The sequence below is a fragment of the Scylla paramamosain genome, chromosome 19, assembly GCF_035594125.1.
Source record: "Scylla paramamosain isolate STU-SP2022 chromosome 19, ASM3559412v1, whole genome shotgun sequence".
Classification (NCBI taxonomy): Eukaryota; Metazoa; Arthropoda; class Malacostraca; order Decapoda; family Portunidae; genus Scylla; species Scylla paramamosain.
The window spans coordinates 15,744,151-15,767,639 of record NC_087169.1 but is presented as its reverse complement, the minus strand read 5'-3'; the positions used below and the strand labels follow the sequence as shown (position 1 = coordinate 15,767,639).

The 23,489-nt window shown below is 41.3% G+C and overlaps 1 protein-coding gene across 2 annotated transcripts in view; it reads right to left on the bottom strand.

Annotated features, from left to right (window-relative positions):
• The window catches only part of LOC135109730 (neprilysin-3-like), a 150,924-nt gene that overhangs the window by 70,292 nt on the left and 57,143 nt on the right, over positions 1-23,489 (bottom strand). For both annotated transcript variants that reach the window (XR_010272848.1, XR_010272847.1), the window contains one exon: positions 17,560-17,642. The gene's annotated coding sequence lies outside the window, so the exon portion shown is untranslated. The remainder of the gene's footprint in view (positions 1-17,559; positions 17,643-23,489) is intronic.

Below are 23,489 nucleotides of genomic sequence, written 5' to 3'. Positions count from 1 at the left end.
ACAACTATTACTACTGCTACTACTTTTGCTACTACTACAACTATTACTACTACTACTACTACTACAACTACTACTACTACAACTAGTACTACTATTGACAATATTACTTGTAAATAAAGTAACAATGTAAAGATGTAAAGTAACCACACACACATGCACACACACACACACACACACACACACACACACACACACAGACTCAAAATCGAGAAAATTTCATGTGAATACCAAATTGGAAAAGAAAGTTAAACATGTAATACAACTGACTCTCCTTGTTCCTCTCTTCCTCCTTCTCCTCCTCCTCCTCCTCCTCCTCCCTTAAACTGGATTCACTTCCTCGCCTCCCAGCTACGCCTCTTCCCCACTCCCCGCCCAGGACAGCCCCTATCTGCCTTCCTCACCCACAATGTCGCCCTCTTTTTCTTCCGCCGCGCCCTTCCTCGTAAAACCAGCAGATCTCTAACCCCCAGTCTCCCCCTCCCACACGCCCCTTAGGCCTCCACCGCTTCCTATTCGCCCGATAAAATGTTAAAGAGATGCGATTGTTCTTTGTATGAAATTCAACTTCGGGACACGGAGAGAGAAAGAGACGCCCACGACCGAGTGAGCGAGCGCGCGTCCACACACACACACACACACACACACACACACACACTTAAAATTCTTATCTTTAAAGTCGGTTCGTTCACTTTCATTACTCGATGCTCGACTTCCATCTTACGCATTAAGCTGATTCTCTCTCTCTCTCTCTCTCTCTCTCTCTCTCTCTCTCTCTCTCTCTCTCTCTCTCTCTCTCTCTCTCTCTCTCTTTTTCCGTACCATATTTCAGTCCCCCTTACCTTATATTTTTGCTTCATACAAATTCACACTCCTTTCCATAAAATAATTTCACTTGTAATTATATTCTGAATACTTGAAATCTAATCTCCACCTTCTTCATTCCCTTTTTCCTTCCCTCTCTCCTTTCCTTCCCTTTCTTTATCCATTTGTTGTAACTCCCCTCCGCTGCCAGTGGTCTCCCCATATCCCTTCTCATTTTTCGGGGATAAAAGTAACTATGATTTCAATTTAGCGAATCTTGATAACTTTTTTTTTCTACCCTTTTTTTGCAATTATGGAAAAAAATTAAGCCTTTTCTTTACTCTCCTTTCTTATCAGTTTCCTTTCTGTTTGCATTAATGAGGTTGTACTCTTACGAGGGATTCGGTTTCCTGAGTTTGTTTCCCATTAATGAAAAGAACTGGAGGGCTGGTGAAGATAAGGATGAGGAGAGATGAGGGGAAAGAGAAGAGTTTGAGTCTAGAGAAGTTTAGAGGTTGAGATGAGAAGAAAATGAGGGGGATGAATATGAAAGGTGGAAGGCAGAATGGTGAGAGGTTGAGGAAAAAGGGAAATATGAGAGACTGAAGATATAAGAATGTCAAGGGAAAAATTCGAAGAAGGACAAAGAAGGAAGAAAATAAAGTTTTTGTTAGTCTGTCTTCCATCACTCCGTCTTTCAAATCTTCTCTTTCTCCCAAACACAAACTTTCCTTCCATGTTCTTTTCCTCTCTCTCTCTCTCTCTCTCTCTCTCTCTCTCTCTCTCTCTCTCTCTCTCTCTCTCTCTCTCTCTCTCTCTCTCTCTCTTTACTCTTCAATTTGCAAGAGTTGATGGGGAAACTGTTGAAGGGAAGGACGAAACTGATCCTTTGGTTGAAAAAAATGAAGCAAGCAATTGTTTCTTGCACGAGGCCACTCAGGTGCTCTGGTTCCTCAGGCAATGAAGGTGAAGCCTCCAATGGGACCACCACGAAGCCTTGAATCTTTATATTTCAAATTGGTATACTTCAAACTTCAAACTGTTACATTGTGAATTATTACGTTTTTATTTTGTATATTTTGTCTGATATGTTTTAATTAACCCTTTGACTGTTATTTGGTGCATCTTTCCTTAATTACTAGTCATTCTGAGACATCTTTTCTTGTTCTAGTTCCACCTCCAATTTTTAAACTGGGTAAATTGCAAAATCTATTCTTTTTAATTCCCTTCTTTCTTGCAGGTGCTTATAAAGATTTCATACATTGCTTCTGGTTCTGTCACCTGCTTCCCATCGAAGTGAAAGGGTTAATTATTACATTTTCAGTATTTATAATTTCAGTTTTTAGAGTAATACATTTTCAAGCCGCCGCTCTTCCTCCAAACACACGTTAAACCCCCACACCTTCATACACTTTCAAATATAAGGGCAGGAAATCAAGGGAAAGTTTCATTCTATTACTGTACGATTACTTCTGTATCAAGGATAGCACAGGGTGACCCACGCGCCCGAGAGTGTGCTGAGCAACGATTAAACCCGCGGAAGGATTACAGGAGCGTTACTTGATGTCACGATCTTATATACAAAAAGATTCTCTCTCTCTCTCTCTCTCTCTCTCTCTCTCTCTCTCTCTCTCTCTCTCTCTCTCTCTCTCTCTACTCTGATAGCCTGTATATGATATAAAGACATTCTTAATAAAAAAAAAAACTGCTGAATTGCATATGAAGTATTGTCCATCTTAATATGAAAGTTCTAGCATTTTATTGGCACTGGTTGTGTCGTTTTCCATTATTATTTTTCATGTTATAACTACTTTCCAAAAACGCGTGTTGATATAAGTCTCTCTCTCTCTCTCTCTCTCTCTCTCTCTCTCTCTCTCTCTCTCTCTCTCTCTCTCTCTCTCTCTCTCTCTCTCTCTCTCTCTCATAAATCTAAAAGGATGATCATATTTCCCATTTTTTCACCAAACCCAATTTCGGAAACATGATTAATACTTGTTTATGGCGGGAACGTCGCTTACATTTAATACAGCGTACGTGCACATGGGATGGCCCTGTGTGCGTGAACGTGTGGGCGTTCATGCGCGTGTGCGTTCGTACGTTCACATTCATAAGGGTAGGGTGCGGGAGGAAGCTACGTAAGTGTGGTTTTACATAATCAACTATGTTTTCGTTACTGGCAACGCATATGAATCGAACAGATGCGAAAACCGTACGTAGGAAACTAAATGCTGGAACTGTGGAAAACGAAGTGAAGAAGAAGCGTAAATATATAGAGAAAGTTTAAAAGGAGAACTGGAAAAGGAACCTGAAAACCTAGAGAAAGAGAAAATGATGAGTTTTAAGGAGAGTTAAACTAAAAGAAAAAAAAAGGAAAATATGTAAAGAGGAGTGAAACATTTGAATCCAGAGAAAATGTCGGTACATGAGAGAAAACAAGAGACTGCATGAATTGAAAAATCTAAGCATAGTGAAGAAGGGAATAAAAAATGAAGAAAGAGCTCAAAGGAGAAGGTAAAAATGGTAGGAAAGGGAGAGCGGGAGGGACGGAGGGAGGGTGGGGCTGAATGGAGGTAAGCCCGTCAAAGGACTGATAGGGAATTAATTTACCTACAGCAGGTGAGACTGGAGAGTTTTACCTGAGCTAATTAACCGCCTTACCTGGTAGCAATCTCCCTCTCTCTCCTCCTTTTCCTTTGAATGGGAGTTTGAAAAGATCAAGTGGAAGGTTCAAAAGCCAGGTCAAAAATTATGAAGCACTCCTATGTATGACAGAGGGATTTTCTTATGACACTCCAGGCTTGATTTAAAAGTCCACAGTGCCGCCATCCATACCCTCATTATTTATTTTCTCTGTCATCAAAATACCGTAAAAGAAACGCATATTTTTAGTATCAGATCCTCTACAGTGTTATCAAATTCTTTTTTTAGGTATGAATATGAAGCGAAGGTAAGTCTACAGGGACACGACACATATTTGAATGACTTTTTGCCTACATTTGTGAAGGTATTATAATGGACATCCAAATTTTTCACACCCGCGCCCTCACTACTGATAATATATTCCAGCCACAGACAGTGCACCAAAATATCAATGTCATTACCACCACCACCACCACTATCACCACCACCACCACCATCACCACCACTACCGAGCAGACACCACCCTCAGCTACACCACCACACTGCCACCACCACCTGCTCCTGTTAAAACATTCCCACCACATCCACCACGCCACAACGAGCCTGCAGCCACCACCACCACACCACACCACCACACCACAATCATCAACACAACCACCATCACAACAAAGAATCTCATGTCCCTTCCAGTGAGTCTTTCCTCTTTCCCTCTCTCCCTCTCTCCCTCTCTCTCTCTCTCTCTCTCTCTCTCTCTCTCTCTCTACCTTCCACCTTCAGATCAGAGGCAAGTTAGATCCTCCCTCAGCCAACTTCTGCCACCATTCTCCCTCCTCCCTCCTCCTTCCCCTCTCCCTCTCCCTCTCTGGCTCTCGCTCTCTTCTGCAGGACTTCAAAAACGCCCCCCTCTGAGGCGCCCCGAAGGTGAGTTTACGCTAACTTCTGTCTCTTTTCCCGCCCTCCCTCCCTCCCTCTCTCTCTCCTTTCTTCCTCCAACTGATCACAGGAGGAATAATATCAGTCCTCCTTTGATCTCAACTCGACAGAGAGAGAGAGAGAGAGAGAGAGAGAGAGAGAGAGAGAGAGAGAGAGAGAGAGAGAGAGAGAGAGAGAGAGAGAGAGAGAGAGAGAGAGAGAGAGAGAGAGAGAGAGAGAGAGAGAAAGAGGAAGCTTTTGTCATATGACTAGCCAAGGGTAACCTACCTAACGAAAAGAGAGAGAGAGAGAGAGAGAGAGAGAGAGAGAGAGAGAGAGAGAGAGAGAGAGAGAGAGAGAGAGAGAGAGAGAGAGAGAGAGAGAGAGAGAGAGAGAGAGAGAGAGACTAAAGAGACTCGCTCAGAGGGATGGAATAGAAGGGAAGGAGACGGACGGACAGAATGTTGATGAGGGGACAAGCTGACAGGTGCGTGGCGGAGCTAATGGACAGGTGGGACAAGATATAGACAGCAGGCGACAAGTATGGAACCAAGTTTGGACAGAAAGGGGAACTCCGGGATATCCATGAATTTCTCTTTCTCTTTCTCTTATTCTTCCTCCTCCTCCTCGTTATCCTTTCCTGTGTTCTTTCCTGAACGTGTATTGTTTTCTCTTTGTGTTTCGGAGTTAAACCAATATATATGTTTGGATGAGGAATTATTTCTATGCTTTATTTCCATCTTGTATTCCTGTTATTATTACTATTTTTCTTTATATTGTTTCCTCTTCCACATCAGCAAAACACGGTGGAACAGTCTGTGGAGCACCTGATAAAACACAGGTCGAGGAAAAACCAAACGACACGAATACGCCACGAAATCCGCAGAAAATAACTAAATATGATGGACTAAGACATGCAAACACATTAATATTAACCGTATGCAAATACGAAACTCTGAACAATAACGAGAACAGCAGGATCGAAAACCGTGCTGGACAGTGTTCCATTAATGCTTGCAGTGGTGAGAGAAGTGAGATTCGCTGCCTCATTTCCAGCTTCAGGAGTAATGTGAGGGCAGGACTTGGCAGTTTAGTGACCTGAGATATAACAGATGTTGCCAATTCTTGTATACCACCAATGATTTTGTAGCGTGAGCAGCACAGTGCACGGAGTCTCAACTTTGTCGTCGGAAGGTTAAGTTGTGGGGCGACTGCGCCTCGTCAGGGTGAAGGGAAGTCTTGAGCGTGACGGCGAGGAGAATACCGAGTCCCCGAGGTGTTCTCAGATTGACGGGTGAGGCGGCGCCCCTGAAGATTGCCACTAACGGGCGGCACGTCACCGGCAACACATTAATGGTGTTTATAATGGATCGCCTTGGTGGAGGAAAGTTTGGGTCTGAGGTGATGGCTTGTGTGACGCTCCCTGGTGCTGCACTTCTATTGGGCAATACATGTTCTGCTATCCTCTTGCTCCCCTTTCTTGTCACATTTCTATATTTATATTTTGATTTATTTTTCTTTGCAATCATTATGAATAACTTCGCCATTTTCTTATGTCTTGACCTCCTCCTCCTCGTCCTCCTCTTCTACTATTTCTTCATGCTACTAACCATTAAAATGTTCAGTTTCATCTTTGATTTTCACTTTTCATTTATCACCACCACCACCAGCACCACCACCACCACTTCGCCGTCGTCCTCCTTCCCTTCCAGTGTGCGCCGCGGCAGGTCCTAGTAACGAAGGACATGGGAAACAGACATCGGACTCAGACGTGACCTGACTGAGAGAGCAGGTGACCTACACACACTCCCCACACCTTTCCCAACCCGGTGACCTGCTCCTCTCATGACGTCGTAAACAAGGCAGCGACTCAAACACGGCGTCCTGCAGCGCCATTCCGACAAATGAACGTGTTTCAGACTTATTTCAACGATGCTCCTCGCTTTACGAACGGCACAGATAAGGTAATAAGTGATAATTGCAATGATAATATTAATGATGATAATTAAAAATGCTTGAATGGTTTTCAAAAGTGACATGTGCGCTTTCAGTGTTAGTTACTACATTTTCAGTTTTCTTTTTCAGAATGTGTGTGTGTGTGTGTGTGTGTGTGTGTGTGTGTGTGTGTGTGTGTGTGTGTGTGTGTGTGTGTGTGTGTGTGTGTGTGTGTGTGTGTGTGTGTGTGTGTGTGTGTGTGTGTGTGTGTGCGTGTATCATACAGGAACATCAATGCGTCAGGCTTAGGGAGTGAGGGGGAAAGAAAAATGCATGGCTCCTGTATACATTCAAGGCTGTAAAAGTATAGTGTACGATAGATCAACCTGCACCCCCCCACCTCTCTCTCTCTCTCTCTCTCTCTCTCTCTCTCTCTCTCTCTCTCTCTCTCTCTCTCTCTCTCTCTCTCTCTCTCTCTCTCTCACCACACACACACACACACACACACACACAGAGCAGCGGGTCATCGAAATACATACACGACATGAATTCGCACAGAGGCGTGACAACTAAATCTCTGTTGGAACGGAGAGCAGAGCTGCACTGATTGAAGGGGGTACTCCTCCTCCTCCTCCTCCTCCTCCTGACGGGCCCTCCTTTAATCGAAGAGATAGAGCGAGAGTTGGTGCAATGCTCTCAGTCTATCGTGGCCGAGTGACTAACCTTCTCTGTCACCTGCAACTTCTTGCGCGCGCGCGCGCGCGCGTGTGTGTGTGTGTGTGTGTGTGTGTGTGTGTGTGTGTGTGTGTGTGTGTGTGTGTGTGTGTGTGTGTGTGTAGTGATTCTAGGATGGGTGCTGATCTGTGCCGTAAATTGTTGTGACAGTTTTCTCTCTCTCTCTCTCTCTCTCTCTCTCTCTCTCTCTCTCTCTCTCTCTCTCTCTCTCTCTCTCTCTGCAGTTGTTTCCCCTGCAGCTGTGTTGTTGCTGCTGTTGCTGTTTCTAATGATGCAAGCGATGGCGAGGATGACGACTATAACACAGTGATGCTTTTCATAATACGAGCACCAGCTGTCCTCCACACGCACACACCCTCACGCACACACACACACACACACACACACACACACAGAACCACGACTCTTACCCAAATTACCTCCGCAGGAAGAGGGAGAGGGAGGGAGAGAGGGAGAGAGAGAGAGAAGAAGAAGAAGAAAAAAAAACCCACTTGGACATTACCCATAAAGACGAGGACCAACTGTAACAATGGAGTTCTTCAGTAAGATGGACAATACACGTCTGTTATATATATATCCCTCCTTACCCACCGTTCCCTGCCTGATGCCTCCCCCCTCATCCCCCTCCTTCCTTCTCCTCCTTGTACCTCCTCTTCTCTCCCTGGTTCTCGCTTCTCTGACAGGCAGCCACACCCACTCGCACCTCAGATGTCAACAAACGGAGACGCCTTCCCTCCACCACTGTCGAGGATCACAAAACAGTTTTCCGATGTGACGCCCGTGAGGTGCCGAGAGGGAATGGAAAATAAGGGAGAAAGACGATGACGGTGAAAAAGAGAGGAGAATTGAACCTAAAATAAGAGAAGAGGCTATAGTGAATGTCCAAAATGAAGAAAAAAAAAATGGAAGGAAAAGCCGAGACCAGGAATGATTGTGAAAGGAGAATGAGGTAAAATGGGAAAATTGAATGCGTGGTGGTTGAAAGGACGCAGATAGGTGAGGAGAATAAGAGAATTGCGACTCTCTCTCTCTCTCTCTCTCTCTCTCTCTCTCTCTCTCTCTCTCTCTCTCTCTCTCTCTCAACAATTCCAGCGACCGAATGAAATCTGATTCGAGGAAAACCAAATCTGAAGACATGAATACACCGCGAAATCTCCAGAAAATAGAACTAAATATGTTGAACTGAGACATACGAACGCACACTAAGATTAAGCCTATGCAAATAAGAAAATCTGAACTACAATAACGAGAAGAACATCAGGTAAGAACAAACCAATATTTTTTTTTTATGGCGAAGTGGTACAGGAAAAAAAAATGTTTGTGTTGTAGATTTGTAGAAAGTTTGTCTATCCTGAAGAGAGGAAAAAATATATACATACCATAAGGAAGGTTCTGGGGAGTTTCCTTAAACAAATCTTTTCCGCCGTAAAGTTTTGCCATTAAGGGAAATGTACTCAAAGTTTTAGAGGGTTTCCTTACTTGATTTTTTCCCTCTCCTCTTTTTGTTTCAACGAACCCAACTTGGCGGAGATGGAGAGGGAGGAAAAAAGTAAACACGGGACTTGGTTTTTTTTTTTTCAAAGGCCGTTCTAGTTTTAATCGGCTAAATTCGATTAAAATTCTTGACAACACTAATTTATAACTCCGACAAATTTATGGTAACTTCAGTCCTAGTTTCCATTTTACTTATTAAGAATCCCAATTTAATATCCCGTCTTAATTTACCTCGTTTTCTATGCGGTCCACCTCAGTTTGTTTTATGCCTGAACCTTATGACAATTTACTTGACAAAGAGCAACCCCGCGGCGGCGTCAGCAGGACAACTCGTTCCTTTCCTCATTACAAGATCTAAGAAATTAAGTCGCTATTTCAAGACGGCAAATTCATTCTGTTGGAATAAGATGGAGTCCTTTTGTGGGGGAAAAATATGGTCCTTGGTGGAATCCTTCAGAAAAAAGAGCATGTCCTTCCATCGCCTCACCACAGCACACCATCAGCCAGGCACCATAAGTCACCATTATTCTGACGCGCCCGTAACACCACCACAATGACGCCGTGCACCATATGTAGCATTATAGCACCTCCCATCATTCCCTGTTACCTTAAGACCGCATAGAGCGACACATCACCCTTAAACGACCCCTCCACCACTCCTCCATCGCCCCTTCATCACCCCATCACTACAATACTTCACCTATTCATCCCTTCCCGGTACCAGAACCTTACCTCTCTCTTTTTACGACCTCCCCTCTACTTCTACCTTATCACACCAGCACGACTACAGCTTACGACTCAACGACCCTCCAACGCTTTCGTCTCCAGCAAGGGATCATATTTCACCTGCAGGAGGGCGCGTGTTGAGGACTTTACACCTTCTCTGTATACTTGGAGGGAAAAATGGTAGCTTCACCAAAAAAAGGATGATAAAAATAAGAATTCTGAATACGAGAGAGATGAAAAAAGGGAGAGAGAGAATTCATCGTACATACATTCACACGTATAAAAAGACAGAAGACACTCAGACATGCGAACAGACACGCTCAGAGGATTAATCAAATAAGTAGACAGTCGTGAAATGAAGGAAGCCAAATGACATGACGTAGGTATGAGATGAAAAAGAAAAAAAATATATAACGTATAAAAAGAGTTGGGAATAAGACTCCAACAATCATCTTTATTACATTCACTTTAATATCAAGATTATATATTAAATTCACCTCAGCAGTTTTTAAATACGAATGGATTTTAATATTAGATTCACGGTATTTAAAATGTTTGAAGCTTTGGAACACTTCTTTTTGCAGAGAGAGAGAGAGAGAGAGAGAGAGAGAGAGAGAGAGAGAGAGAGAGAGAGAGAGAGAGAGAGAGAGAGAGAGAGAGAGAGAGAAAATAAAAGTGTGTCTGAATAGAATGGGAAGGGAAGCGAACACAGAAAGCTTCAAATTCTCTACAATTCGAAGCTCCAGGGTAGTGCCACAAGGTGTTTCGCGAGAGGCGGTTCATTTCTCGCGTCCCAAATACAATCGGTGAATATTTTTCCGTCTGTCTGTTACCTGAGAGACACCTCCAATTACCTTGCGTCCCCAGCCAGCCATCTTTAGGCGTAACTGTGGTGTGTGTGTGTGTGTGTGTGTGTGTGTGTGTGTGTGTGTGTGTGTGTGTGTGTGTGTGTGTGTGTGTGTGTGTGTTTGGGAAATTGAAACGAGTACAGTTCTCGCTTCGGTCATTCATTGTGGTCAAGATTTCATGATAAAAATTTCATTGGATCTCAATAGCAAGAGACGAAACATTTCCCTTCAATGCTAGAAAAAAAAAAAAATCCACTACTCGTCCAAATTCCGACAAATGGCAAGAAAAAAAGAAAAGGAAAAAGAAAAAAAGAAACCTGAACGAGAACTACACGACTGACTAACCTAACGAGTGGAGCCCAAAAGGATAAAAGGTAAAAAAATATGATTCTCTCTCTCTCTCTCTCTCTCTCTCTCTCTCTCTCTCTCTCTCTCTCTCTCTCTCTCTCTCTCTCTCTCCCTCCCTCTCTAATGGATGAAAAAGGTTGTCAGCTTAACAGGCCACGAAGGGCGTCAATGAGGACCATCTTCAGAGCATTTTTCTGTTCTGCCATCATCCAACTTTCTTTCACGAGGCGTAGAAAGAAAAAAGGAGAAACTCTGACCAGAAAAGATTGTAACTCATCCTCCCAACAAAGCTAATCTCTCTCTCTCTCTCTCTCTCTCTCTCTCTCTCTCTCTCTCTCTCTCTCTCTCTCTCTCTCTCACTGATGCAAAAAGTAACAATTCCCACAGGACTGGCTACAATTGATGCATATTCTCGATTTAAAAGTACAGCAGTGAGAGAGAGAGAGAGAGAGAGAGAGAGAGAGAGAGAGAGAGAGAGAGAGAGAGAGAGAGAGAGAGAGAGAGAGAGAGAGAGAGAGAGAGAGAGAGAGAGAAAGACGCCGAATGAAGGGAAACTGTTCAGCTTTCTACCAACCAGCCAGACAGCTAGACACTCGTGGAGCCTGGAGACGAACACTGGGGGAAAGAAAAGAGAGCAAAAAAAAAAAAAAAAAAAAAAAAGAAAAAGAAAAAAACATGAATTCCTTATAGAAGACACACATGGGAAAGGAATGTAAGAACTCGTCACGTAAAGAATGACTGGAAGGACTAAGATTTGTTCAGTAGAAAGTGTTGGTGCTGAGACGCGCTGTGTTGATCGATAGGACAGTGATGAAAACTAAACGAAAAGTAAAATAAATCAAATCCTCCCATGATAATTTCCTTCCTAATAGTTAAAAGTTAAGTGCAGTGTCAGATACGTGAATAGTGCGAGAGGTAAAGAAATCTGCAAATATTTCGAAATTTTACTTACCAATATGTGAATGACTTCAATTAATAGAGGGGGGATAGCCAATAACCTTGAATGTACCCGTATGTAGCTTCATGATTTCCTTTCTAATAGTTAAACGGTAAGTGTAAAAATAAATAAAAAAAAGTAAAAATAAAAAAAAGAGTAAAAAGTTAAGAAATCTGTAGATATTCCATAATTCTACTTATTGTGTGAATGACAACTGAATACATGAAAAATGGCAAACAGTCTTATGAATACCCATTTAAAAGTGAAAGGTAAAGGTAGAAAGAGATAAAACAATGAGACTTTAAAGACAAACAGACAGACAGGCAGACAGATAGAAAACCAGTGTGGGAGGAATCGTTAGGGGCATGAGAGAGGATGGTAGGCAGTTAAACAATAAGGCATACAGTGAGCGCATTAATGAAGGTTTAAAAGAGAGAGAGACGTGAAGGTTAGAGGATATATTTAACCGGCAGTGAAATAGTGTAGGCTGGCAGTAATGGTGAGTTGTCGATGAAACAAAAATACAGGTACTATATTAAACAAAAGGGCAGAAGTAAAGGAGGAGGAGGAGAGGAGAAGGTATTCACAACTGGTCAGAGATGTTTAATCCTTTCACTGGGATATGCAACAATTCATGACAATAAAAACACTGTACAAGATATTCAAAGCACTTACGATGAAGGAAAGTTGATTAAAACAATAGATTTTCCAGAGTCTACCCAGTACGATGTTTAGAGTTGAGTAGGACGCAAAAAAATGTCTGAGTGGTAAATGACTCCAGGAAAGATGTGCGAGGCTGCAGTGAAAGGATAAAAATTTCAACAGTTCATAAAAGACTGTCACATCGTGCACACGCAGCCTGTAACTAGAGCAACATGGGCAGAGGAGCAGTGCGGCTGGAGAAATCACAAAGAGGGGTGATACAATATTTACTGCAAGCCGCTCACAGGAGGCAGGCGGCCAAAAGCAACACAAAAACAACTTGAACAAGACAAACAATTGCGAGACTGGCAAGTGAAGAAACCGTGAAATTTTTCAAAACTCAAGTGAATGAAGAGGAAGATAAACAGATAGATTGACAGAGAGAGAGAGAGAGAGAGAGAGAGAGAGAGAGAGAGAGAGAGAGAGAGAGAGAGAGAGAGAGAGAGAGAGAGAGAGAGAGAGATAGCGCGAATGTGGAAAGGACAATGTTGTAATACAGACACAAGATTTATGGAAAGCGAATGTCTCTCTCTCTCTCTCTCTCTCTCTCTCTCTCTCTCTCTCTCTCTCTCTCTCTCTCTCTCTCTCTTCCCTGCTTCCTCACGCGGAAGTTGTCCCCAGTCGTTAGTAAGGGACAGTGCATAATATCACCGTAAAGCGTCAAGGAGGTGGTGGGCGCCGCTACAAAGACCTAATTGCAACGTGTTAATTACGGCGAACCCATACAGGCCCCTCAGGGAAGCCAGACCGGGTAATGGCAAGGCCTCCAGAATACAACGGAAGCTCACACAAGGGATACATTAATATACTCAGGTATACGATAATATATATATATATATATATATATATATATATATATATATATATATATATATATATATATATATATATATATATATTAGTGTAGCCAGGCAGGATATTCTCCTTTACGCAGACAAGATTAAAAGCAAGAGCAACCTCTGAATCCAGTAGAAGCTGAATAATACAGGAATAGCTGTTGCACTGAACTTCCTCTGCTTTATATATATATATATATATATATATATATATATATATATATATATATATATATATATATATATATATATATATATATATATATATAAATATAGATAAATAGATATATACGCAGATAGATAGATAGATAAATAGATACATGCATACATACATAAAAAAAGATAGATACACTGATTGATAGGTAGACAGATGTAGGGAAAGGTAAATAAGTAAAAAGCTAAACGGACAATCACATGTTTATTTACTTAATGTAATTTGTTTGTATCACACACACACACACACACACACACACACACACACACACACACACACACACACACACAAACAGTCCATCTACTATTAAACTCAACTCATTCCACTTTCATTCACTCCAGAGCTATTTAGTCCCTTCCTCCATCTCAACCTCACCACTTCACATTTCCTCTTGCTGACCTAAAATTTTCATTAACCCTGGTATCCGCTTTCCCTTCCCATTCAAGACCCCAGTACATCTTCTGTTTCACGTCCCATTCGTAACTTAAACTTTTCCCTCTTTCCTTCATTTAAAAGTCCTCACTCCACGAGCTCCTATTCAATTTCCCTTCCTCTGTGTCCTACGCCTGCGAGACTGACGACCCTATGTACTTAAGTGAGAGACGACGATGAGTAGGAGACCCGCCTTGCTTTTTTTTAGAACGTGGATTTGGGTGAAAAGGGAGAGGAGCCAGCGAGCATCTTAAGGAGAAATGAGGTGAGGAATGTTAAGGGAAACTGCTCTCTCTAGTGAATAAAATATAGTGTTTTGTAATTGGGTGAAGTTCTTTTTCGTTTTTATGAGGATTTTAATGTACAAGTGTAAAAGTGGGGTATATATGAGCATGGGGAATAAGGTTTTATAGAGCGAAGTACTGGTGTGTGTGTGTGTGTGTGTGTGTGTGTGTGTGTGTGTGTGTGTGTGTGTGTGTGTGTGTGTGTGTGTGTGTGTGTGTGATGTTCCATATAAGACAATTCTCCTAAAATCAGGGAAAACTTAACCAAAACAACGCGGAAAAAAGATAAGAAAAATCTATAAACAAAACAAACAACGAAACAAACAAAACAAACACAAAAGAAAGACAATATACAGAAAAAAACACATACATATCAACCCCCACAAAAGAAAAAAAAAACACCGCAAAAAAAAAAAAAAAAAACAATACAAACGCGACAAGATCCTCTCCTATACACTCCTCGATTCCACAAAGACCCTCTCGGGCGATTCCAAACCTTTGTCATATCACGTTATGGAGGATCTGCGCCTACAACTCGCGGATTACACGGTGTCGATAGGATTTGTCACTGCGTCCAAGTCCCGCTCATAGGAGAGAGAGAGAGAGAGAGAGAGAGAGAGAGAGAGAGAGAGAGAGAGAGAGAGAGAGAGAGAGAGAGAGAGAGAGAGAGAGAGAGAGAGAGAGAGAGAGAGTAAACAGACAGATGAATAAATAAAAAGACAGACGGATAAACAGACATATAAACAGACAGACAGACAAATAAATAGACAGATAAAGACCGACAGACAGGGAAAAAAAGACAGACAGGCAGAGAAAAGACAAATAAATAGACAGAGATAAATTGACAGAAAGACAGACAGAAGGACAGAGATGAGGGGATTATTCATACGTGTCAGGATTAATTCAGATTCGACAGGTGAGTAAGATGCGCAGGCAAATTGGAAAATAGACTCAGGTAGATGAATAGAGAGAGATTGGTGGCTGGGAACTGCCGCTCTGATAGACACAGTGATAGACAGGAATCATTGACAGCATTGACGTGGCGCGCCGCTTTCTGCTCCCATACAACTATTTCAGAGATGGATTATAATTGACGTACTGTGGAAAAAAAGAAAGAAATATATCAGTATGGTAAATCTCAAGGGATAGGAAAATGATGGTGGAAAATTATCGTAGGAAAAAAAATTTGATTGTTGTTGAATGTAAGGGAAATAAACTATTGTAGGAAATAAAGTGACTATGATTACTGTCGGAAATGAACTAACCAGACTATCGTGGGGAATAAACTGACTATCGTAAGAAATTAACTACAGCAAAATCACCAGAACGGAATTAATACTGGTTATAGACTCTCTCTCTCTCTCTCTCTCTCTCTCTCTCTCTCTCTCTCTCTCTCTCTCTCTCTCTCTCTCTCTCTCTCTCTCTCTCTCTCTCTCTCTCTCTCTCTCACCTCCCATCCGATTTCACATTTCCAAAAGACAAAGTAAATAAAAAAAAAAATGAACTGCTACAATTTTTTTTTTCCACAATTTTTTCGAGTCTCACTTTAACGGCAGAATATCGCCAAGAGAGACTCAATGGCCGCCTCTTCTACGGCGGCCATTTACTGGATTATGATGAGGACGAGGGTCTGAAAATGGCCCTCAGGGGAAACGACAAAAGCAATGGCACCAAATGACACTTATTGACGGAAAACGTGAGAAAGGGAACCAGAGAAAAAGAATCAGTGACCGACCCAGCCAGAGAGAGAGAGAGAGAGAGAGAGAGAGAGAGAGAGAGAGAGAGAGAGAGAGAGAGAGAGAGAGAGAGAGAGAGAGAGAGAGAGATGGTGGGGGCAATGATAATGCTGACGAGGGGTATTTTGATAAAGGACGGAATATATGGGAAGACATGGACGAGAAAGGCGAAGAGAAAGGAAGAAAAGGAAGGAGAGAGAGAAACAAGAGGAAATGAGAAAAGGGTTATGTGGGGGAATTGATGGATTAACGAGGTGCAAGATAAAGAGGAGGAGGAGGAAAATGGGAGAAACATGTATGAGGAGAGGAATGGCAAACTGGAAGGGAAAGGAAAGGAAATTATGAAAAGTGAATAAAGGAAAAATCAGAGAAAATCCAAGTAAGAAGAAATAATACAAGACCGGGAGAAGGAGATACAAGGAAAATAAGACGAAAATGTAGCGAAAATATAAGACGGGAGGAAGACAAGTGAAGATAAAAGAAAGAATAGGAAAACGAGGAGGAGGAGGAGGAGGAGGAGATATACAATGAAATATACAAAGAAAGCAACAGATCTTAAAGTCTATACTAGACTACGCTATTAGTGGGAGAGACAAGATAGTACAGAAGCAAAAGGAGGAGGAGGAGGAGGAGGAGAGGCAGGAATAAGCATGAGGGGAACACCAGACGTATCTAATTCTTCCTTCTCCAGGCAACACACAAACACGTACAGGTAGGAAAAGTTTCGGGGTTGAAAGGAAGACATGATGCAGCAAGGACGGAGACAGGAAATGAGCCGGAAAAATGTCAAGGATAAGCCAAAATAAGCACTATAGCAATAACAAGAAGGAAATATTTAGATGTGCATTTAGATGTGCAATTACAAAGGATTGTAATAAAAAAAAAGGAAAAACTATACATATATACAAGATACATATATACATATATACATGAATGCAGTCTGAAGAGAAGATAGGAAAAATATATAAGCGACAGGAGGTTGCCAAAAGAACAACAGCAAACAACAACAACAAACAACAACAACAACAACAACAACAACAATAACGATGACAACGGCCACGATATGTTACAAATAACACAGCAGACAAAAAAAAAAAGAAAAAAACACAAGAATAAAAGAAAAAAACAAAAAACAAAACAAAACAAAGAATATTAACATGGACGATAAAAACAGGCAGGGAGAGAGAGAGAGGGGTTGAAAACATGGAAGAGACACAGAGGAGAGAAATGGGAGGCGGAAAGGGGAAGAGGAGGAGAGGTTTAAGTAGGTGTCAGGTTACTAGGTCTCGAGAGGACGCCGTTAAGAGGTAAGATGTAAGAAAGACTATCAAGAGAGTCTCATCTTACTATGGTGGGCGTGAGAGAGACAAAAATAAAGGAGGGAGAAAGGGAAATGGGTGATAAAAGAGAGATAAACCCCACAATGAAAAGGTAACAAAGGCGGACAAAGGAAGGAGGGAACAAAGAACCGTGAAAGTTGCTGATATGAAGAAGACATCAGCGGAAAGAAACAAATTAAGAATAAAGAAAAATAGTTACTAGGAAGATGAAAACTTAAGATAGTAAACATAAAAAAGATAAAGAAAGAAAATGGTTTAAGAAGAAGAAAAAAAAACGATAATAACGACAGATAAGCTAAATAAAAAAATAAATAAATCAGTAAAAGACAAAAAAACAAAACAAAGAAATGAATAAACAAGAATAAACCGGAAACGACCAAAAGAAAGATAATCACCAAAGAAAACCAAAGAAAATTAAATACGAAGGAAAAAATAACCAGGCGAAAGAAAAAAAAAATAGAAAAGTAAAAAAAAAAAAAAAACAAGAATAAACATAAACGAAAATAACTGAAACAAAGACGAAGAAAACTTGGAACAGTAAAAATACAAAGCGGTACAAAATAAGGCACAACTGCACGAAAGTATATGCAAATTAATCACTTAAAAGACACGTAAACTATGGCATATTTTCTTCCTTACCTTGTCGCTTGAAAACTAGGCAGCGCTGGACACCCTGAGAGCAGCGCTGCCAATCTGCTTCTTTCTCCCCGCCACTTCCTTCTCTGAAATGAAAAGGAAAAAAAAAAAAAAAAAGATCAAATTAAGCTTCGGTATTGGAAGAGAGAGAGAGAGAGAGAGAGAGAGAGAGAGAGAGAGAGAGAGAGAGAGAGAGAGAGAGAGAGAGAGAGAGAGAGAGAGAGAGAGAGAGAGAGAGAGAGGTTATTGGAAAATACATTGTTATTTCCACAAATTAAGGAGGACAAAAGGTTGAAAATATCTGGAAGTAAAGCCACAAAAATGTTATATTAAAAGTTTTTATGATAGAAAGATTTTGAAGGAGGGAAAGTGAGCCTTGAGTTTTGTAAGTTACCTGAAGAAGTCTTTTATTTAAACTCTTGAGCTGCTGTAGTAAAAAGAGGGATATAAAACTCCACGATGTATTCCCTAAGTTTCTTTTTAAGCATTTCACATATAAGGGTGATGAACAGAAGCCTGAATATGAAGCAAGTCTGTATACAAAGAAAGTGACAGCGAGGAGGACACGGTGTTCTTTAAGTAAGTTTATCACAAAAGTTTCCTTCAAGTTTTCTTCATTACCGAGACAAAAAGACATCACGTGAAACAAGGTTAAAATTGAAGCCTTGAGGAAGAGGAGTCACAGGATGGAACAAAAGTGAGAGAGGAAAAGACCCTACGGTTATATTTTAGGTCTTGCGCTCTGAACACAACAGTACCGGGTGGAGAAAAAAAAAATAATAATAAACCAGCACTAGGATGATCAGTAAGACCCTTTATGAGACATGAAAACCAAGAGGATGAGTGGAAAAGAAAGGAATCATCGACTCTCCTACAATTCCACCTGAAGACGAAAACTAGAATCAGTAAAGCAGAGGAGTAACGAAGTAATATTCCAATTCTTTACTTTGTTACCGCGAGTAATGAGTTTTGTGTGGCGATCAATATTGAGACGGAAGGCAAGAATGACGGCGATACTGCTCCCTGGTGAAGGTGAAGCGGAACCGGCAGCAAGGTGGGCTGGGAATGGAAATGGTCTCCAAGTCATTGATACGAGTGAAGCAAACAGTGAGGTGTGTGCAGTGCTGGGTCAGGAAGGAATCTAGGAGGAAACAACTGATAACATTTCTACTGCAGTGAAAAAAAAAAAAAACAAATAAACTAACAACAAAAATTACATCTACAACAACAACAACTAAAAAAAAAAAACTAACAACAAAAATTACATCTACAACAACAAACAACAACAACAACTACTACTACTACTACTACTACTTTATTTCGTCATTTTGTTCTTTTCTACTCGAACGCCTACTACTACTACTACTACTACTACTACTACTACTACTATTACTACTACTACTACTACTATTATTACTACTACTACTAACACTAACAACAAAAAGAACAAAAACATCAAGAAAAAGGAGGAGGAGGAGGAGGAGGAGGAGGAGGAGGAGGAGGAGGAGGAGGAGGAGGAGGGGAAAAAAAAGACGTGTACAATTCCAGAAGTAATATTAAAGTTATATTTGACGTCGTTCAAACCTCAAATATATTACGCTGTGCAGTTCTGGTCGCCATATTACAGGAAGCATATAGGTCTATTAGAAGCAGTACAAAGGAGAATGACTAAAACGATACAGGGGATGAGAACTATTGCGTACGAAAGGATATTGAAACTTTTTAATTTGTATTCCAGTGAGGTGTAGGATAACGGGAGACCTAATAAAGTGGTTTAGGGGTCACCATAAGGTCAGTCATCAGGGTAAGACAAAGAATTATGAGGTCAAGCTTGATAGAGTTAGATTTAAAAAGGAGATAGGAAGGAAGTGGTTCTCAAAATAGAGTGGTAGGTGAATGGAATAAACTCCGTAATCAGGTTGCTGGAGCAGAGTCGTTAAGTGATTAATGGATGTGGGTGATAGGTGGAAATAGGTTGACGTGTTTCATACAGGGACTGCCACGTGTAGGTCTGAGAAGTTTTTGTAGCTTCCCCTATTTTCCTAACAATAACAACTACAGCAATACCAATAACAACAACAACAACAACAACAACAACAACAACAACAACAACAACGACGACAACGACGACGACGATGACGACGACGTGATGAAGAAGAAGAGGAAGAAGAAAAAGGAAGAAGAAAAGCAAAAAAGAAAGAAAAAAAGAAAAGAGGAAGAAGAAGAAGGTAATAAACACAACACACACACACACACACACACAATCAAGACACCATCAATCAAGCGCACACAACGAGACAATCAACCGAGCAACCAATCAATCAGTCAAACAAATTAATACCGACCACGACCACCGCCACCACCGCCACCACCACCATTACCTCACCTGCACCAAACATTAATTAATCAAAGTAAAAAAAAAATATATATATATATACACAAAAACCCACGTAAATAACCGTCCATCACATCACGAGAGAGAAAAATCACATCACCAATTACAATATTATCCCTTTTTTTAATTAACGATGGAAAAAAGAGATCTAGGTTATTCACTCTATTGATTAGTGAGGATTTATGAACGACTACTGGGGTGGATTATTGATTTCTTTTAGATTTATTTACCTTGGGGGAGGTTGGCTGGGGGAGGCTTGCTTGGGGAGGCTTGCTGGGGGAGACTGGCTGGGCGATGGTGGCTGGGGAAGTGCAGGGGGCGAGGGGGAGTCGTAATATCCCAGCAGTGGTAATACTTGGGCGCAGTTCCTGGCGGGTGGTGGCGGGAAGGGCGCAGATAAAAGAACCATTAATTTTCTTAATTGCTTGTCCGTGTGTGTGTGATAAATGAGAGGTGGGAAGGCGTGGCGGGAGATTATGGCACTGGGGACTGTCTCCTCCTTTCTGGCACCTTCTTCCTTTCTTCCCCCCTCCTCCTCCTCCTCCTTCTTGTTCTCCTTCCTCTGACTACTTCCCTTTTTCTTCTTCCTCCTATGTCATGTACACATTTATTTTACTTCCTTCATTCTCTTAACTTATCTTTCCTCTGCTTTCGCTGTCTTTTCTCCCTCCTTGTCTTTCCTCCACCTCTTCGTCCTCATATACTCTCTTTCTCTTCTTCCTCCCTCCTATTCTGCTTCTGCCTCCCCTAGTCTTCCTCTCCATTCTCTTTCTCCTTCTTCTCTCCTCCTCGTCTTCTTACTATGTTTTCCTCTTCATCCTCCTCTTCCTCCTTCTCTGCTTTCATGTCTTGTTTACAGTTCTTGTCTTTCTCGTGCTCCTTCACATTCACTTCCGTCTGTTCCACCTCCTCTTTCTTCTGTTCCTTTTATCTATCTCAACTTCTTTCTTATTTGATTTCCTTGCCTCACCAGTCCCTCATTTCCTCCTACCCTCATCCTCCTCCTGCTTTATTTATCCACCTCTTCCGTCTCTTCATTTACTAATACTGTTCTCCCACCACCACCTCCTCCTCCTTAACTTCCCTTTCTTTTTCTTCTTATATTTCTCCTTCCTTTTCTTCCCCCAACTCCTGCTTTTCCCCGCCCTTGACTTTTTTTTTCTTTTCCTTCTTTAATTTCTCCTCCTCCTCCGCCTGTTCCTCCACCACTACCACCACCACCACCACCACCACCACCACCACCACGACCTCCTCCTCCTCCTCCTCCTCCTCCTCCATTATATTTCAGGATTTCTCTCGGTCTTAAAAATTTTCACACAAGTTAGTGTATTGGTCTCTCTCTCTCTCTCTCTCTCTCTCTCTCTCTCTCTCTCTCTCTCTCTCTCTCTCTCTCTCTCTCTCTCTCTCTTTCCCTAGTTCATTCTCCATTATTTTTTCACACGTTTAGCTTCGTTAACTCTCAATTTCTTCGTTTTCTCACTTTATTTTTTCATTCCCTTTTGCTTCAACAGCTTACTTCCTTTCACTTTGATTTCTATGCGTGGCCATTTTATATTCTCTTCTGAACCAGCTAATCTATATTTTCATTATTTTTTTAGTATTTGTTTTGAATTTTATCTCTCTAATTTCCAAAGACCCGATTTTTTTTCTTCTTTACTTTTACTTCTTTCGTTTCTTTATTTCCTTCCACTACGTTCTGCATCCTTCCCATTTCATTCGTCTCTTTATAAACAGATTAAGGTCATTATTTGCTTGTTTTCATTATTTCCCTTCGTTCCTGAAAGCTTCTCTTTGCCCTCGTTCTCTTCTTTTTTTTTTTTCCTTTCTTCTGTGTTTGCCTGCCTTTCACTTCTCCTTTCCTGTATCTTCCCACAGTCTTCGTTATTGTCCTCTCGTTTTCATTTGGGCCGCGTTCAGTTTGATGCATTATTTGAAATTTTCCCCCCCCCCCGTTTTCTTTGCTTCGTATTCTCCTCAGCAGCTGCTTTCTATACTTTATCTTCATATTTCAGTCTCATATTTTATTTCTTCGCGATCCTCTTTCTCTTCTTCCTCTTAAGTCTTCTGCCCTTGCTCCTCCTCCTCCTCCTCCTCTTCTCGTGGTATATTGAGGCTGCGCGAACTCCACAAATCTCCAGGAAGTGTAATGTGAGGAACCTAATCAATCTTTTTTTTTTAACAGATTACTCTTTCATCGTGAACGGACGGAAGCTAAAGGGAGGAGGGAGAGGAAAAAAATAAAGGGAAAAGGAATGGCGATGTAGAAGGAGAGGAAAGAGGGGAGAGAAAAAAAGGGGGGTAAGGGGGGAGATGTACTACTTAAGAACTGATGCCTCTTAATGTTTTAGTCTCTTCATCTTCTTCCTCTTTCATCTCACACACACACACACACACACACACACACACACACACCCTAAGTAAACGACTCGGGTCTCATTTCGACTCAGCAAAGCAGAATAATTGCTCTTACTACATTTGGTTTCTGGTTAGACCCGCGGGACACGAAGGTTATTCCAAGTCGTCCTCTCCAAAATATCTTCTCTTTGCCGTTTCGTTTCGAGAATACCAAGACCTGCCAATCTTCATTTAATCTGTTGCAAAAATAGAGAAAATGAATTCCAACTATTTTCACTGCTTTTTTTGCTTTTAGTTGTTAGAATATTCTTTTCATTTATAAAAAAAAACTTGTTAATTAATGAAAGCAAAAGGATTTTCTGATCTTATCTAATCAACTGTAAAAGTACGATTAAGAAAAATCACATATATATGTATGTGTATATATATTTTGTGAGAGAGAGAGAGAGAGAGAGAGAGAGAGAGAGAGAGAGAGAGAGAGAGAGAGAGAGAGAGAGAGAGAGAGAGAGAGAGAGAGAGAGAGAGAGAGAGAGAGAGAGAGAGAGAGAGAGAGAGAGACCGAAAACAAAAACCTCTCATTATATTTTCCTTACGTTTTCATGACATTTTCCTTCGATTTTCACTAATACCCGCATAGCAGAAGGGGAATCCTGAATTTTTGTAGAATACTTCTCTTTTACTTTACGAGACAGAAAAAGTGAGATCGTTGAAAGAGAGAAAAAGAGAGAAAGAGAGAAAAAAAAACTAGCTTAATCTTTAGAATCAAGAGTTAGTTCTCAATAGAGTCTGATCCTTTCATCGGCCTTTTATATTCTCTCTCTCTCTCTCTCTCTCTCTCTCTCTCTCTCTCTCTCTCTCTCTCTCTCTCTCTCTCTCTCTCTCTCAATGTCAATAAGAGTAGACTTAAGTTCTTTTTTTATAATTTCCCCCAATCCCACGCAGCTCCAGCCTCCCTCTCCTCCGCCAGGTGTTCTGCCACACTCCTGCGCGGAGGGCCGGGACAGGTGTGACGCGAGGACGTTTGTTCAGGTAAATGGCAGGTGAGGCTGAGAGGCTTCCATTGTAATACTCGTTTTTCTCGCGGAGGGATCTTGGCGCGGCTTTGCTTTTCTCTGTGGTATTATTATCACTGTTGTTGTTGTTGTTGTTGTCATTATTTTATTATTATTATTATTATTATTAT